We start from the raw sequence: 18,406 nt of genomic DNA, 5'->3' as shown, positions 1-18,406 counted from the left end.
AGATATTTCGCGATGTTGCGAGGGTTTAGTATTAGCCCTGTGTTTGAGAAACGTTCTGGTTTGACTATGAATGTTCGCAGCCAAAAATTGTTGTTCCTGCTCGGATGCTAATAGCTTTATTTGCGATCGAGGAATTATGACTGAGGTGTCATGTAAATTTGTCCATGGGAACAAGTATTTTCCTTCATGGTTCTTTGTGAAGAGTTGGCCTTCCGAGATGTATTTCGTGCATTTTTTAGGATGTTTCGTATAGCTCTAGAAGCTTTGTTACGAATTTTTCCTTACATGCCGCGTATTATGGTTAAAACGTTGCGGGCTTAAAGTGAATTGTGGAGCGTATTGAACTTGGTCAATTTTCGAAAAGTTTAGATTTTCCGTTAACCGTTTGGTTGTTAGGACTTAGTTTCGTTACGAAGAATTTATCATATGATTTCCGACTGTGGGCTACACGATAATTTATCATATCATATAACCGATTTTACGAAGGTTGTAAATCAGTGATATGTAAACATATGTCAAAGTAGCATTGTTTCTGCGGGTTCTACGAGAAACGTTCCCGCTGTGATTTTGATCTTAGATGAAAGTTGCTTGGAGTTACTCATGGAGTATTACCGAAGTTTATTTCAATACGATCTAGTCGCGGAACGCTTTTCATAGGTTTTTCGAGAGGATTCTCATGACACATTCGTTTCTTGAACGAATTGGTCAACCAGAAGTGGTTCTAGCTAACCATCGGGAGGAAAATGCTCCTTTTAATGTGCACGATGCTACATATATTCTCGAGTTTTCTTCGTCGCAAATGTTTTCGATGCTTTTCCGTGACTTACTTGGTACAACGGAAACTGAAAGAAATGCTTTGGTGATTGAAGATTTCTCGTAGAAATTTTTAAAACGAAACTGGCTTTCTGAAGCCGGAAAAAGCTTCAATACTTTGGCTAATCGTCGAGTTTCAGTTTGATATTGTACAAGTTTTCTGTACGCATGATTGCGACAAGAAATGATGTATAGTTTTTGAGATTATGTTCATGATCGTCTGGATATGTTGCTAGCGTTTAGACGAATATTAAGATTGTCGTTTGCCTATTCTTGACGATTTGCAGAAGTTTTTTGAAGTTTGGGAGTATACGAGTATAGTATACGTACCTACTCCCCCTTTTTTTTTTTTTACGAAAGAAAAACGGTTGAACCGATACTTTGAAGGGTTGTGTACGTTTCCTCTCCTGATGTTTGGAATGATCGATAATTCGGGACGATTTATAGACGACGCTTGGACTGTGATTTGGTTGTTTCCACGTTGACGACTTGGGATATGTCGGTTCCGAGAAAATTGCCAGAAACGAATCGGTTTTAAGACGACGTTCATGTCTCTAACTTTTTCTCTCTTTAGGAAGCGAGCTTGATATGCGTGGCGATCGTTTCTCGACTTTCGGAGAGTTTAGATCGGTTTGCAAGATCTTGATGAACAATTATGGAACAATATATCGAGACAGGAAAAATTGCTTAAAACTTAGTTCGCTAGACTATCCGCCTAGGTTTTACGTTCCCTAAAGTTCTATGGCAGCCTCAAAGTAATTTCCTACGAAAATTCCAAGTCTGATTTCAAAAATTTCAAGTCCGAAATACCTTAGTTCTCTCGAAGATGCAGTTTTGTCCCTTCTCAGTTTTGCGTGCTCATTTCCGTCATTTTCGTTTCCTATTCTCGTGTATGTTCGCCATTTCCGATATTGGTGTTTTCCTTTGAAACTTGACATTTATCTTCCGAACTTGACTGTTATCTTCTCCTTAGATAAGACGTCGATTTTTGTAAAAAGGTTCAACGTAATCGTATAGTTAAGGCGGCTAAGGTGTTAAGTTAACCATTGCCGTTTTATACGATTAATCTGAATCCATGCGAGAAAATAGGTCTTTGCGGTTTTTTTTTTTATATCGTAAAGTCTCAATGGTAACTTCAATCGAGGCGAAACAAGAGACGTTTCGATCGAGATTCGAAAGTGAACGCAAAGATGGAGGTAGGGTGAGCAGAAACAAGCCAAGGAGTTTAAGATGAGGTTTACTTGTTTTTGTCGTAAAATCTCAACGGAAACTCCGATTGAGACGAAACGAAAAGCGTTTCGATGAGAATTCAAAGGAGAACGCAAAGGAGGACCCCTTTGAGGCCTGACAGGTCGCTATAGCGAGTGAGGATGTCATCTCGGTCGCTATAGCGAGTGGAAGGGAGCCGAGACGAGTCCCACTTGTTTTTTCGTAAAATCTCAACGGAAACTCCGATTGAGACGAAACGAAAAGCGTTTCGAAGAGGATTCAAAGGAGAACGCAAAGGAGGACCCCTTTGAGGACTTACAGGTCGCTACGTAGCGACTGACAGTCTGACAGGTCGCTACGTAGCGAATGGAAGCAAGCCGAGAAGAGTCCTACTTGTTTTCGTCGTAAAATCTCAACGGAAACTCCGATTGAGACGAAACGAAAAGCGTTTCGACGAGGATTCAAAAGACAACCCAAAGGAGGACATTTCTGAGGCCTTACAGGTCGCTACGTAGCGACTGACAGTCTGACAGGTCGCTACGTAGCGAGTGGAAGCAAGCCGAGACGAGTCCCACTTGTTTTCGTCGTAAAATCTCAACGGAAATCCGATTGAGACGAAACGAAAAGCGTTTCGAAGAGGATTCAAAGGAGAACCAAAGGAGGAACCCTTTGAGGACTTACAGGTCGCTACGTAGCGACTGACAGTCTGACAGGTCGCTACGTAGCGAATGGAAGCAAGCCGAGAAGCGTCCTACTTGTTTTCGTCGTAAAAATAAACGGAAACTCCGATTGAGACGAAACGAAAAGCGTTTCGACGAGGATTCAAAAGAGAACCCAAAGGAGGACCTTTCTGAGGCCTTACAGGTCGCTACGTAGCGACTGACAGTCTGACAGGTCGCTACGTAGCGAGTGGAAGCAAGCCGAGACGAGTCCTACTTGTTTTCGTCGTAAAATCTCAATGGAAACTCCGATTGAGACGAAACGAAAAGTGTTTCGACGAGGATTCAAAAGAGAACCCAAAGGAGGACCTTTCTGAGGCCTTACAGGTCGCTATGTAGCGAGTGGAGAATTGGCTTGAACTCGGTCACTACGTAGCGACCGAGCAGTGTGTGTGCTCGGTCGCTACGTAGCGACCGAGCAGTGTGCGTGCTCGGTCGCTACGTAGCGACCGAGCAGCGTGCGTGCTTGGTCGCTACGTAACGACCGAGCAGCGTGTGTGCTCGGTCGCTACGTAGCGACCGAGCAGCGTGTGTGCTCGGTCGCTACGTAGCGACCGAGCAGCGTGTGCGTGCTCGGTCGCTACGTAGCGACCGAGCAGTGTGCGTGCTCGGTCGCTACGTAGCGACCGAGCTGTGTAATCGTTTTGTTGTGTTTCCTTTTTCCGCGATTAACGTAGGGGTTTTTCAGCGGTTTTTTTTGGGAGAACAAGTTTTATCCTTCCGAAATGTTTTCGGAAAACGTGTTTTGGTAAAACCCTTACGCATCGAGATTTGTTTACGGGGTTTTGATAAGATTTATCGTTTCCCTTCTTGTTTACAGGGAGAAATCGCGAGCTTGTTTTAGTGCTCTTCCTGTGGCGGAAGGTCGCGACTAAGTTTTCGATTTTGTTGAAAACTACGGCGTTTGCGTAAGCGTTGGCCATAGGAGCAGTCAGTGCTGCGAGTTTGTCTTTCATATATCCAAACATCGTTTCGATCAAGCGTTTTGTGGCCATGAGTAAGAGTAATCCGTAACCCCCTCCTTCTAGCGCCAAACTGTGGGAACCGAAATTCGCACTGTCGATTTCCGTTTAAATAAGGAAACTAGGAAAACCCTAATTTCCCAGAGGTCCCGGATCTCTGCGAAAGCCAACGACAAGTGATCGAATATATGCGGAAATCATGAAAAGATAACAAACGAGTTTAGAGAAAACAGTAGATCTTATTTCGAGTCCGCGTAAGAGCGTTGCGATCATTACAAGAGAATACAAAGGCTTTGGCCGCAGGGGCCGTCAGCGAGTTACCTAGTTCTAGCAACATAAAACCCTAATCCTAGTTGTGTCGCAGCTCGATAACAAAGGACGAAAAAGATATCTAAAAGGCTTGGATTGATTTCGGACTGAACCTTGTTAAAGGCTGCCTACGTACCCCTTTCGAGGATCAAGCCGAACGTAGTTCAATTGATAGAGCTGGACAAGAGATCGAACTGCCTGGGCGAGTTCGTCTAGTAATTGAGTGCCAGTCATAGAAACCGAACTTGTCGAGAATAAGCCTAAAGTTTCTAAGTGCAGAGAATTCCGAATCTCCAAAGTCCTCCCTTTGCTCCTCGCCTAGGACTCCTTATATACTAGCTCCAAGGTCGGTTTACGCTTTTACTCTTCTGCCCTTAAGCCGTCATAGCATAAAAATGGAGATATTCCATTTTCCCGATCTTCACAATTATCTTCAAAACTTCCGTATTTATCCGCGGAAACTTGACATTTATCCTTCCTTGTGGACCAAGCGTAAACCAGGCTGTGGTTTACGGGATTTTGGTTAGGAAAATCATAGGATGGGCCTCGAGTCGTGTTTTAGGTCCCTTTGGGCCATCTTCCGACTCGACACGTTTACTACGAGTTTTCCGCGGATTCTAATCCGCGAAGTTTGATCGATGAATTAGAATGGCGGGAAACATGGACTGAGCTTGCTACGGTCTTCAGGAGATAGCATTCGAAGGTTTTGACGAGAATGCAAGAACTGGTGTCGTATTGTCGTTCGGAAAGGTTCAATCGCTACACAGCGACCGAACTTTGGCTCGAGCCCGGTCGCTTCGTAGCGACCGAGCGGCACGAGCGCTCGGTCGCTACGTAGCGACCGAGCTTGGCTGAGCTCGGTCGCTACGTAGCGACCGAGCGGGATGATCGCTCGGTCGCTACGTAGCGACCGAGCTTTGGCTCGAGCTCGGTCGCTACGTAGCGACCGAGCGGGACGATCGCTCGGTCGCTACGTAGCGACCGAGCTTTGGCTCGAGCTCGGTCGCTACGTAGCGACCGAGCTTTGGCTCGAGCTCGGTCGCTACGTAGCGACCAAGCGGGACGATCGCTCGGTCGCTACGTAGCGACCGAGCTTTGGCTCGAGCTCGGTCGCTACGTAGCGACCGAGCTTGGCTGAGCTCGTTCGCTACATAGCGACCGAGCGGGACGATCGCTCGGTCGCTACGTAGCGACCGAGCGGGACGATCGCTCGGTCGCTACGTAGCGACCGAGCTTTGGCTCGAGCTCGGTCGCTACGTAGCGACCGAGCGGGACGATCGCTCGGTCGCTACGTAGCGACCGAGCTTGGCTCGGGCTCGGTCGCTACGTAGCGACCGAGCGAGACGGACGCTCGGTCGCTACGTAGCGACCGAGCTTGGCTCGAGCTCGGTCGCTACGTAGCGACCGAGCTGTGTGCATGCTTGGTCGCCGCGTATCGATCGAGCTTGGCTTGTCCGCGGTCTGATTTCCATACTCGAGCTTGTCCGCGGCCGATTTGGATACATGTCCGTTGCCTTCGGACAATCGGTATTTAGTGGTTCGATTGAGATTTGGACGATATTTTACTGCAAGGCTGTTCGTAAAGATATCTTTACGAAGATTACTTTTCGTAAAAACGGTTATGCTGATTTTTACGGACTTTCAGACATTGATTCCGTCATGACCGATTTTGACCCCAACATATCTTCTTCTATATATATATTTTCGGATTATTATTTCATTATTAAAATCATAACTATATATATAAAGATTAGTAAAATATTGTTTTATTGTCATATTCAATGATACTGTCACATTTCACAAATTTATAAAGTTTTCAAAAATTTAAAATTTTCGCTTCATAGATTTATATTATCGAGTAACTAATTAAATATTTAGTTTTTTGTTTAATTTTAAAATAAACTATATAGTTTAAATTTTGTTTTCATTGGTTTAAGGTAGTAAAAATTAATCATTGTTAGATAATATGATTTTTGTTATTTAAAAAAAGATCTTTATAATTTTAAAAGTTAACATCAATAAATATTTAAATATTTAGCATATAGAGGTATAATATTAAAATATTAAATTATATCTATTTAATTTATATTATCTATAAAGCCAATGGATCATCTATTGTTTAAATCCAATTATTGATACCCAATAAAACTTTCTGGTAAGTCCAAAATTTAAATGATAAGATTAGATATTAAATGTAACATGACTTTCTAGTAATAGGTCCATTAGGTCTATTTTAAAAAAAAATCACACATGAATCAAGGTTGTGACTTCTGTTTTAATATATAAGATTTATGTGACATGCCATTATTTGAGGCAACACACACTTTATTACTTTCTTACTTTCATACAGCAAAATACTTAGAGTCTTAGGTTTGGAGAGAAGATCCAAGAACTCCTTCAGAGATTTGTGATTGGAACTCCAGTTTCCTACTCTATTTTATTTATGCAGTTTTCTTACTTCTTTGTGATAAATTGCTTAGATATATTTGAGTAGTTCTCCTTGTTAGATTTAGGGTTCAGATATTCATGATTGATTAGCCCAAAATATATAATTGCTAAGTATTAGGATATCCATCAATTAAACTGTTCTTAATGCATGTGTTTTAGAGTAGCTAACTAGGACATTGCCTATAGATATTAGAGCGCAAGCGGAAGCTTGGTTCTCTATCTGAATTAGTTTAGATTGTGCTAGGATTGCTAGAAACAAGCGGAAGCTGATTTAGTTAAACCTAGTGAACACGTCAAACCCGTGCGTAACGCTCCCTGGAAGGTTTATCGATCGACAACTCATTAGTTGCATCGATCGACGGGCGGAAAGGTGTATCGACTGATAACCCGTTAATGGTATCGATCGACACTTTCTCAGGACCAACAAGCGAGAGGTGAGGTCCTAGATCTGGCGATATATAGTCTAAAAATACAGAAGTTGATCGACTATTCTTATTGTTTGAGTTCTAGAATATCCAATAGATGCTTAGTATCTATATCTCTATTATCATGATTGTCTGAATAGAAACCCTTAGTCTAACGCTTTCCATACTTGTTTTAAAATCCCAATCAATCAATCAAACAATTACTTGTTCACAACCTTTCTACTTACACTTAAACCTGTTTGCCTAGTTTAACCATATAACTAGTAGATCAATTGTGTACCTTAGCTCTCCATGAATTCGATCCCTAAGTACTGCAACTCAACCTCTTATTTGAGAGAGTACAAATCATATATAGGATAATTTGAGTGATATCACTGTCACCTGTCCAAGATGTGGAAAGTAAGAATCAATCACACATATTTTATTCTCATGTCCTTATGCGCAAAAAATATGGAGCTTAATACCTATCATTGATGCAGTTCACCTAGCTGTTGTACCAGATTTCAAATCGCCTGTGATTGATTTTCGTAGGAAACCTTGTTTGCCACCTTCAGGTATCTCGATTAACATACTTCCTTGGGTGTGCTGGACCAGAATCTCGGAATAAAATCATGGACGACTTACATGTAAGTCGTCGGACGGACGACTGAATTGTAAGTCGTCTATATATAATTAAATATTAAAGTTTTATTTTTTAATTGCAAAACTAACCTATGACGACTTAATTGTAAGTCGTCGAGTTTTTATAAATTATTGATATTTGAATTTTTCGCCAGACAACTGAAATGTAAGTCGTCCAGGAAAGTCAAATCCAGTCAAATGCAAAACTAACCTATGACGACTGAAATGTAAGTCGTCTAGCTTTTTTTAGATTTTTTTTTAACTATACAAAAGTAGACGACTTATGTTTCAGTCGTCCCAGATAACATATTTCAAAGTCAATTGTAAAAATAACCTCTGCGTTGACCATACAACTTATAGTTTAGTCGTCTGGAAGACTTAGATTGAAGTCGTCCGCGTCGACCTAAATGGACGACTTCTCTGGAAGTCTACTAGATGACCTCCGTGGATGTCGTCTGCGTCAATGTTTAATAAACTTGCATTTTCTCTAAAACAATAAATACTTTTTAACATTTTCTTGTTAATGCATGTTTATTAATGAATATTTGGGCTACTGAATGAAATTTATAATTTAATTGGTGATATTTATGAGGTTACCAATATTCACGTTAATTAAAGTTTCTAACTAATCCGACAAGACTTCCGTGGAAGTCTTCTCCGCTAGTTTTTAAGTCTTCTACGCTAGTTTTTGAATAACTTGTATTTTTAAGAGTGATAAGTAACTTCAAGATATGTAAAACTCATATTTTTAAAATATGTTCTCTCCCTTAGTTTTACTAAATTTGACTAATTTTTTCCACACAAACTTATAAAAAATAAGATATGCTTTGACGAATTACTATTGTTTGCTTCCATCTCTTAAGTATTATTGTTATAGACATTAATGATGATTATTGTTATGAGTTGGAAGAAGGGTTAAAATGCTTCTTAAAATGTTGTATCAATATGAAGCTACCAACATTCTTGTTTATTAAGATGAGAAAAAGGCCGTTGGAGTTTATTATTGCATATGAGAGATCCAAAGATAAGAAAAAATCTACTGAAGTCTATTATTTCATTGATTTGTAAATGTGTAAACACATTGTTAGCACATGTATTACAACTTGGGAAACATTATTACTGATTTTACAAAAAATTCACAACTAAAAGAGTAGACATGCAATTCACAAAACAGACCACAAACAAAACTATTATAGATCATCCTCTACAAAGACAAGTTTGGACTCCACTTGATATGGAAGAAGACTTTGTTAGAAGACTTCCAGGAAGTCCAGGCGACTTCTAGGAAGTCCATACGACTTCTAGGAAGTCCATACGACTTCTAGGAAGTCCATACGACTTCTAGGAAGTACATACGACTTCCAGACGACTTTCAGGAAGTCCAGACGACTGAAATGGAAGTCGTCTGGAAGACTTCCTGGAAGTCGTCTAGTGCATTATATTTTAGACGACTAACAGGTAAGTCGTCCTAGAAGTCTTCTAGATCTGAAAAACCTGCATATCAAATCCATATCTGAAAAACCTGCATATCCAAAAACGTTCAAATGGGATAAAAATAGAAAAAATAAGTGGAAGATTAGATAAATCTACCTTTATAGAACACACAAAAATACATATCTAAAATTAATTGATCTACCTTTAAATGAGTGGAAGATGAGTACCATCTGATTAAAAACCTGCAAAAAAGAATAGATTAGTAAGAAAGACATGAGACGAAACTGAAAAATTCATATAAAGTTTGGTGTTTTCAAGTCAAAGAGATTAGAGTGGGTTTGGAGAGTTTTAGTTTGGGAAAAAAGCAAGAACTTTATACAACAAGAATTTACCAAATGAATAAAAATCAGAAATAAAAACTTACCAAAAGGCTCAGATCTATTATGAAAGGGAGACTTCGTCAGAAGACTTCCATGAAGTCCACACGAATTCCAGGAAGTCCAGGCGACTTCCAAGAAGTCCAGGCGACTTCCAAGAAGTCCAGACGACTGAAATGGAAGTCATCTGGAAGACTTTCTGGAAGTCGTCCAGTGCATTATATTTTAGACGACTAACATGTAAGTCGTCCCATAAGTCTTCCAGATCTGAAAAACCTGTATATCCAAAAACGTTTAAATGACTTAAAAACAGAGAAAATGAGTGGAAGATTAGATAAATCTACCTTTATAGAACACGCAAAAATACATATCTAAAATTAATAGATCTACCTATAAATGAGTGGAAAATGAGTACCATCTAATTAAAAACCTACAAAAAAAGATAGATTAGTAAGAAAGACATGAGACAAAACTTAAAAATTCATATAAAGTTTGGTGTTTTCAAGTCAAAGAGATTAGGGAGAGGTTGAAGAATTTTAGAATGATGAACATTACATTTTTGTTGAAGCCATTTGAGAGGAGGAGAGAGAATGTGTAAATTTTTCTTTATATAGGGAGATAAAAAAATCCAATTAGGTTAAATATTTTTGATTCAGACGACTTACTTCAGAAGACTTTACTATTTTTAGCGGAAAATTAAAATATTTTGAGCGGAAAACTAAAATAGAAGACTTTCCAGACGACTTACAAGTAAGTTGTCTGGTTTAACTTATTTAAGCGGGAAAATATTTTTTTTTATAATTTTAAGTGGGAATATTTGGACGACTTATATGTAAGTCGTCTGTTTTAATTTCTTCACCAGACGACTGAAATGTAAGTCATCTAGACCCTAAAATAACACCGAAACTTAATTAACTAACTAAACACTTCATAAAATCAAATTAGACTTCAAAAGTGTTTACTATACACAAAAATAAACACGTATAGGTAAAAATTAATTTTTCAAAAAAACATTCAATCTTCCCAAAATCTAACTCTAAGAATACATACAATACTATAATATATGTTGCCAAACCGTAGACAAAAGAATACCATGATTCACTACCTATACTCATCTATGTTAAAAACAATTCAATTTTGTTATATTTTAATTTATATCACTTAAAACTGTTTATAATTACATGATTTTAATTTTTCGCTTATCAAAATATTTTAAAAATATTTTTAATTATTTTTAAGATCAGCTACACTATAAGACTTACTTTGAAGTCGTCCAGACGACTTCCAACATCTCAGACGACTCACACGACTTACTAGGGCTATATCCGTAAAAATGGCTTCTGTTTTTTTGTTTGGTCACAAGGGGTTGGGCTGTAATTTCACAAAGCTTTTAGGTTAGTTTTGCATTTGATTCAAGTTTGGGTATAAGTTTGGGGTTAAAATAAAGTTGTGGGTTAGTTTTGGCAAATTTCCCACCCAGAATCTCAAACAAAAGTGACCCACCAAGAATCACAAGCTTCAATGGCTCTATGCACCATAAAAATTTTAGAGTCAAAATCTTGAGATTTTTTTGGATGAATATGGAGAGAAAGTGAAAGAAATGTTGTTCTTAGTTGATAAGAATTGAGAAAAAAAAAGAAGTATAAACCGATTTGAGGTGCATTAAGAGCTTCAAATTGGTTGTTCATGGTGGTTGATGTATTGATGGCAATGACAATCTTGTAAATATACGAAGTTGATGAGGTTGAGAGAGTAAAAATATCATTTTGAAAGAAAACACTAATGACATTTTCGTAAATAATGTGAATATTTGGGCTGAATATGGCAAAAGAAAAAATCCAAAAAAATATAAGTTAATTTTGTGGTTGACTTCATGTTTTGAGTCAATTTTGCAAGAACTTCATTTTCAAATGAAAAATCGTAAAGCCCCCCTGTAATACCATTTCCTCCGCTTATCATATGATTAGTAATCTTATATATTAAAACAGAAGTTACAACTTTGATTCATGTGTGATTTTTAAAAAAATGGACCTAATGGACCTATTCCTACAAAGTTATATTACATTTAATCTCTAATCTTATCATTTAAATTTTGGACCTACCAAATATTTTTATTGGGCTATTAATAATTGGATTTAAATAATAGATTATCCATTGGATTTATAGATAGTATAAATTAAATAGATATAATTTAATATTGTAATACTATACCTCCATATGTTAAATATTTAAATATTTGTCGATATTAACTTTTAAAATTATAAAGATTTTTTTTAGATACCAAAAAATCATATTATCTAACAATGATTAGTCTTTACTACATTAAACCAATGAAAACAAATTTTAAACTATATAGTTTATTTTAAAAATTAAACAAAATTAAAAGTTTAATTATTTACTCGATAATATTAATCTATGGAGCAAAATTTTTTATTTTTTATAAACTTTATAAATTTGTGAAATGTTACAATATCTTTGAATATGAAAATAAAACAATATTTTACTAATATTTTTATATATATAATTACGATTTTAATAATAAAATAATAATCTGAAAATATATATATATATAAGAAGATACAAATACATGTGACAATTTGAAATAATCTATCCAATGAAAAAAATATACCGCAAATTTATTATGTTTTAAAAGTTGATGGACACATATATATTATAATATATAACTATTTAGAACTGAAAACAATATATTTATATAAAAATAAATGAAAATAAAAATCTGCGCGGTTGCGCAGATCGAGATCTAGTTTATCTTTTAAAATAATAAAACTTAATTACATACTAAAATTTTATTACAATATTAATATAACATATGTAAGATACTTGTAGAAGTATCTTAAGCAATAATCATGTTATCATTTCGTAGAATACATACAAGTTAATATAAATGATCTTCTTCAGCGTACTTATGGTCAGTAGCTTTACATGTGAGGATGAGAGTGAGGTTGCTTGCACGTCTTGTCTGTGTGTCTAACCATTCGTGGCTTCCCGTTTGTTTATCGTACCGATTTTCTTGATTCCTTCTTGTAAACTACTGTTATTCCCATCTTTTGGGCTGAATCAAATCGGAACTGGTGTCCCTTTTTTGCTTTAATTTCAAGTTGTAATTTTCTTTGTTTTTTTCTGTTTTCTCTTCTTTGTCAATCTCTGTATCTCCTCTGTTCCTTTATTCAATACGAAAGCCCTTTAAAAAAAAATTTCATTGTGCCATCTTTTAATTAAAAATTTTCATAAAAACAATGGAGATTTAAACAAAAATTGCATAGACTTTCTACCTATCAGTCTATCACCAAACAAGAAAATGGGAAGAAAAACAAACATTTTTACACATCAATTTCTGTGTATTTCAACTTTTAACCAAATAAATAAGTTGAAAACCCAATAAATAGTTAAAAATCTGTTACTTCTTTCTTTAAGAAAATAAATTGTTGTAAAAAGTCTTGATAGCTTAATCTCAATATTTGGCTAATAAATAAGTAAATGAAAATCCAACATTAATAAAATTCTCTAAAATATTAAAAAAAAATTAAAAAAAAATAAAAAAGTCTAGTAACTTTTCTTTTGCTACATGTCTCCTTGACTTGGAATACCCAATAAAAATCTAAAAAAACTTCGTCCATAAGAATCCATAATCTCTTATATATAAAAATAGAAACATTGTCAATAAATGTGTTCACACACACATTGACACATATCATGCTCACAATAATTTCAATTTTAATATGTTGACGTGTCGTTTATATAATGTTTTTCATAATAAAATTGTCTTACTAGAAAAATATGTTTCCAAATTTGCGTCTCACGTGTAATTTATATTTTCTTCACGTGTAATTTTTTTGTTCTCCGTAAAAGACCAGTATGCGAGCATGGACGTGTAATCTCAACTATATTAAGCTACAAAATTGTTATCTTGCGGTTAAAACTCCAAATCTAATATCACCATTGATAGAAAACGTGAGAGGTTTGGTTGACTAACTTGGAGAATATTTTCTGAGCTTTATGGGTTCTTCCAAAATTGTTCTATTGAAACCGATTTGGTTGTTCTTTTATATATTTTTAATACAAAGAATGGTCTAAATAGAAATAGGTATTACAAAATTTACATTTACATACATATACATGTGCACATTTACATTTATGTGAGCACCTATAATTAAGTATTCACCGCATATGAAGATTCTAATTCTCTTGAAAGTTAGAATATTATTATTTTTTAAATAAAATTGTAATAAAAAGATTTGTTTTAATAATTTGTTTTTTTTTTCTTCAACTATTATTTAGATTTGATTTGATTTTGTATGCACTTAGAAATTATAACATGGCACGATTGGTTCAACACCATGATTGTCTAAAATTCATATAACATAAAACTAAATAAATAATAATAGTTTTGGTTTATAACCCAAAAAAAAAACAAAAACCTTAAGCATTTAACCGAATAAACCAAAATAAATATGGATTTAGAATGGTATCTATATTTTAGGAGATTAAAACCAAAAAAACCAACACGAAACCAAACCGATATCTAGATTGAACATACCTAATGTCTTTTTATCTGAAAAAAAATAACGAAATTAGTAATGTCATGCCGCGCAAGGCGCGGATTACTACCTAGTTCATAAATATAAACCAAGTAACTTGCTGTCGAGAAAATCAACTACTGTGCGCGAGAGACGAAAGGAAACGGTGTGTTCAACATATTCAATAACATAGTTTTCATTTAAACTCAAAACTATAATTGTAGTTGCGACTTGAGGAAAATTATAATGATGAAAACTGTTTTATCAAACGACTCCATACGTCTGATGTTTTTCTTCCTCTTTCTTTTGTTCAAGGTCTTATGTGAATGCATGAGTCAATCTATCTAAAATGTTTATAACCGTTTTCTCATTTGTACGTATGTAGTTACACGTGATGAATAAGTCAGGCACCTCAAGACAAGTTACAAAATGGGAGTCTCTGGACAGAGACACACTCGCCCTTATCTTCAGTAAGCTAAGTCTAAAGGACTTTATCATGCATGCATCACGCGTCTGCATCTCTTGGTTCATTGCTTCTCACAATAGAACTCTATGGAACACTGTCGACCTCGCCAAAGCTAAGTTACAAGAAGGCCTAAGCCTTAATAATATTTTTACTAAAATATTCAATTATTTTGACATTAGTGAAACACGCAGAAGTCTCATGAATGTCACAAAGTTCAGCGGCAGTGTCCCGAAGAATTTGTTCTTTGACTTCTCTTCCTATATACAAGACGAGGATCTCATGTTTGCTGCTTCGAGGTAAATCTCATCTTAATAATTGAATCACAAAAATTGATTTGTGTTTAGTATCTCATTTTTTTTTTTATAGGATGCCAAACATAGAGAAACTAGCTTTACCACGCTGGTGCTTTCAGTCCAAGAATTCATTTCCGATTGCGTTTAGTCAATGGAAGAATCTTAAAACACTGATCATCAGTGATGACTATCTCACCGGAAGATTTGAGTTTCAAGTTGTGGGAGAGAACTGAACTAACCTCACAAACTTGAAATATTTGGGTTATTTGGAAAAAAAAATTGCAAAGCAAATCGTGGGTTACCTCAAGAACATCAGGAAGTTAAGTTTGCGATGCTCTTTTTACAGCAGTCCAGGAGTTCTATTGCTAATCACAGGCCTCCAAAACGTTGAAATCATTAATATTTCACATTCTAAAGTGTTGGATATGATTCCTGACCGTAGTAACAATGGACAATATTGTACAAGCCGTCACTGAGAAGCGTCTCAAATTTATATGTTGTTCGGTAAATAATTGTGCGGTTTGCAAAAGTCGGCCTAGGTTTTATACGTTCTGGTCGTATGGCTCTAAGCATTGGCGAGATGATGAGATAAAGGAATTTCAGTTCTGAGCTTTTGAAAAGCTTTTTCAATGTTCTTTAACAGTTTAGCTGTTTCTGTTTCATAATCAACATTTAATTTTACATATGTGGTTCTTATTACTCTAAACATCAGCCTTCTTTTATCTAAAATGATAACTAATGGTTCCGTCTGAGTAACAGTGTTGCTTTTTAGCTAAATGAAATTAGCTAACAAGTGTTAGTGTTGTAGAAAATTAGGGTTTATGTGTGAAGAACATGAGAGAGAGAGAGAGAGAGAGAGAGAGAGAGAGAGAAGAGAGAGAGAGAAGAGAGAGAGAGAGAGAGAGAGAGAGAGAGAGAGTTGGGTAAATATTTTCTGTATATTGATTTTCTGTGTGTACCATCAAATATATGTTAACCCTACTTGCGAGTAGTTACAATTAATTAGGCATGTGCTAGAAAAAAGAGTGGATGTGGTTAACCACTACCTAGAGCTTCATCTTGACCACTTCACATTTCTAAAGTGATAGTTTTGCTCCTCTAGGTTTAACATTCCCCTTTAAGATGGCTGGTTGGTGAAGATCCAATAAGCCCATATTGACATGCATATCCTTACACATTCTTTGAGATGTAGCTTTGGCAAAGATATTTGCCACTTGATCAGAACTCTTTATATAAGATGGGAGGATCACTCTTTGTTGAAATTTTTTTCTTATGTATTATGACAATCTACTTCTATGTGTTTGGTTCTTTCATGAAAATCCACTGTTACTGAACTTGACATTTCATAAACATTACAAGAAAACCTACACTTAACTACGAAAGTTAACAAGGAAAAAGAAGCCTCGTAAAATTTAGTCTCCTCTATGTTGGGGTCAAAATCGGTCACGACGGAATCAATGTCTGAAAGTCCGTAAAAATCAGCATAACCGTTTTTACGAAAAGTAATCTTCGTAAAGATATCTTTACGAACAGCCTTGCAGTAAAATATCGTCCAAATCTCAATCGAACCACTAAATACCGATTGTCCGAAGGCAACGGACATGTATCCAAATCGGCCGCGGACAAGCTCGAGTATGGAAATCAGACCGCGGACAAGCCAAGCTCGATCGATACGCGGCGACCAAGCATGCACACAGCTCGGTCGCTACGTAGCGACCGAGCGATTGTCCCGCTCGGTCGCTACGTAGCGACCGAGCTCGAGCCAAAGCTCGGTCGCTACGTAGCGACCGAGCGATCGTCCCGCTCGGTCGCTACGTAGCGACCGAGCTCAGCCAAGCTCGGTCGCTACGTAGCGACCGAGCGATCGCCCCGCTCGGTCGCTACGTAGCGACCGAGCTCGAGCCAAAGCTCGGTCGCTACGTAGCGACCGAGCGATCGCCCGCTCGGTCGCTACGTAGCGACCGAGCGATCGTCCCGCTCGGTCGCTACGTAGCGACCGAGCTCAGCCAAGCTCGGTCGCTACGTAGCGACCGAGCGATCGTCCCGCTCGGTCGCTACGTAGCGACCGAGCTCGAGCCAAAGCTCGGTCGCTACGTAGCGACCGAGCGATCGTCCCGCTCGGTCGCTACGTAGCGACCGAGCTCGAGCCAAAGCTCGGTCGCTACGTAGCGACCGAGCGATCGTCCCGCTCGGTCGCTACGTAGCGACCGAGCTCGAGCCAAGCTCGGTCGCTACGTAGCGACCGAGCGATCGTCCCGCTCGGTCGCTACGTAGCGACCGAGCTCGAGCCAAAGCTCGGTCGCTACGTAGCGACCGAGCGATCGTCCCGCTCGGTCGCTACGTAGCGACCGAGCTCGAGCCAAAGCTCGGTCGCTACGTAGCGACCGAGCGATCGTCCCGCTCGGTCGCTACGTAGCGACCGAGCGCTCGTCCCGCTCGGTCGCTACGAAGCGACCGGGCTCGAGCCAAAGTTCGGTCGCTGTGTAGCGATTGAACCTTTCCGAACGTCAATACGACACCAGTTCTTGCATTCTCGTCAAAACCTTCGAATGCTATCTCCCGAAGACCGTAGCAAGCTCAGTCCATGTTTCCCGCCATTCTAATTCATCGATCAAACTTCGCGGATTAGAAACCGCGGAAAACTCGTAGTAAACGTGTCGAGTCGGAAGACGGCCCAAAGGGACCTGAAACACGACTCGAGGCCACGATTTTCCTAATCAAAAGCCCGTAAACCACAGCCTGGTTTACGCTTGGTCCACAAGGAAGGATAAATGTCAAGTTTCCGCGGATAAATACGGAAGTTTTGAAGATAATTGTGAAGATCGGGAAAAATGGAATATCTCCATTTTTATGCTATGACGGCTTAAGGGCAGAAGAGTAAAAGCGTAAACCGACCTTGGAGCTAGTATATAAGGAGTCCTAGGCGAGGAGCAAGGAGGAGAACTTTTTAGATTCGGAATTCTCTGCACTTAGAAACTTTAGGCTTATTCTCGACAAGTTCGGTTTCTATGACTGGCACTCAATTACTAGACGAACTCGCCCAGGCAGTTCGATCTCTTGTCCAGCTCTATCAATTGAACTACGTTCGGCTTGATCCTCGAAAGGGGTACGTAGGCAGCCTTTAACAAGGTTCAGTCCGAAATCAATCTAAGCCTTTTAGATATCTTTTTCGTCCTTTGTTATCGAGCTGCGACTCAACTAGGATTAGGGTTTTATGTTGCTAGAACTAGGTAACTCGCTGACGGCCCCTGCGGCCAAAGCCTTTGTATTCTCTTGTAATGATCGCAACGCTCTTACGCGGACTCGAAATAAGATCTACTGTTTTCTCTAAACTCGTTTGTTATCTTTTCATGATTTCCGCATATATTCGATCACTTGTCGTTGGCTCTCGCAGAGATCCGGGACCTCTGGGAAATTAGGGTTTTCCTAGTTTCCTTATTTAAACGGAAATCGACAGTGCGAATTTCGGTTCCCACAGTTTGGCGCTAGAAGGAGGGGGGGTTACGGATTACTCTTACTCATGGCCACAAAACGCTTGATCGAAACGATGTTTGGATATATGAAAGACAAACTCGCAGCACTGACTGCTCCTATGGCCAACGCTTACGCAAACGCCGTAGTTTTCAACAAAATCGAAAACTTAGTCGCGACCTTCCGCCACAGGAAGAGCACTAAAACAAGCTCGCGATTCCTCCCTGTAAACAAGAAGGGAAACGATAAATCTTATCAAAACCCCGTAAACAAATCTCGATGCATAAGGGTTTTACCAAAACACGTTTTCCGAAAACATTT

At 38.2% G+C, this 18,406-nt stretch overlaps 1 pseudogene; it reads left to right on the top strand.

The window, feature by feature from the left end:
- Positions 1–14,249: 14,249 nt before the first annotated feature.
- LOC106395840 lies at positions 14,250–15,223 on the top strand (annotated as a pseudogene).
- Positions 15,224–18,406: the final 3,183 nt, after the last annotated feature.

This window comes from Brassica napus, chromosome A2, assembly GCF_020379485.1.
Source record: "Brassica napus cultivar Da-Ae chromosome A2, Da-Ae, whole genome shotgun sequence".
Lineage (NCBI taxonomy): Eukaryota > Viridiplantae > Streptophyta > Magnoliopsida > Brassicales > Brassicaceae > Brassica > Brassica napus.
Note: the sequence above shows the minus strand (reverse complement) of the source record. Positions and strands in the feature narration are given on the sequence as shown.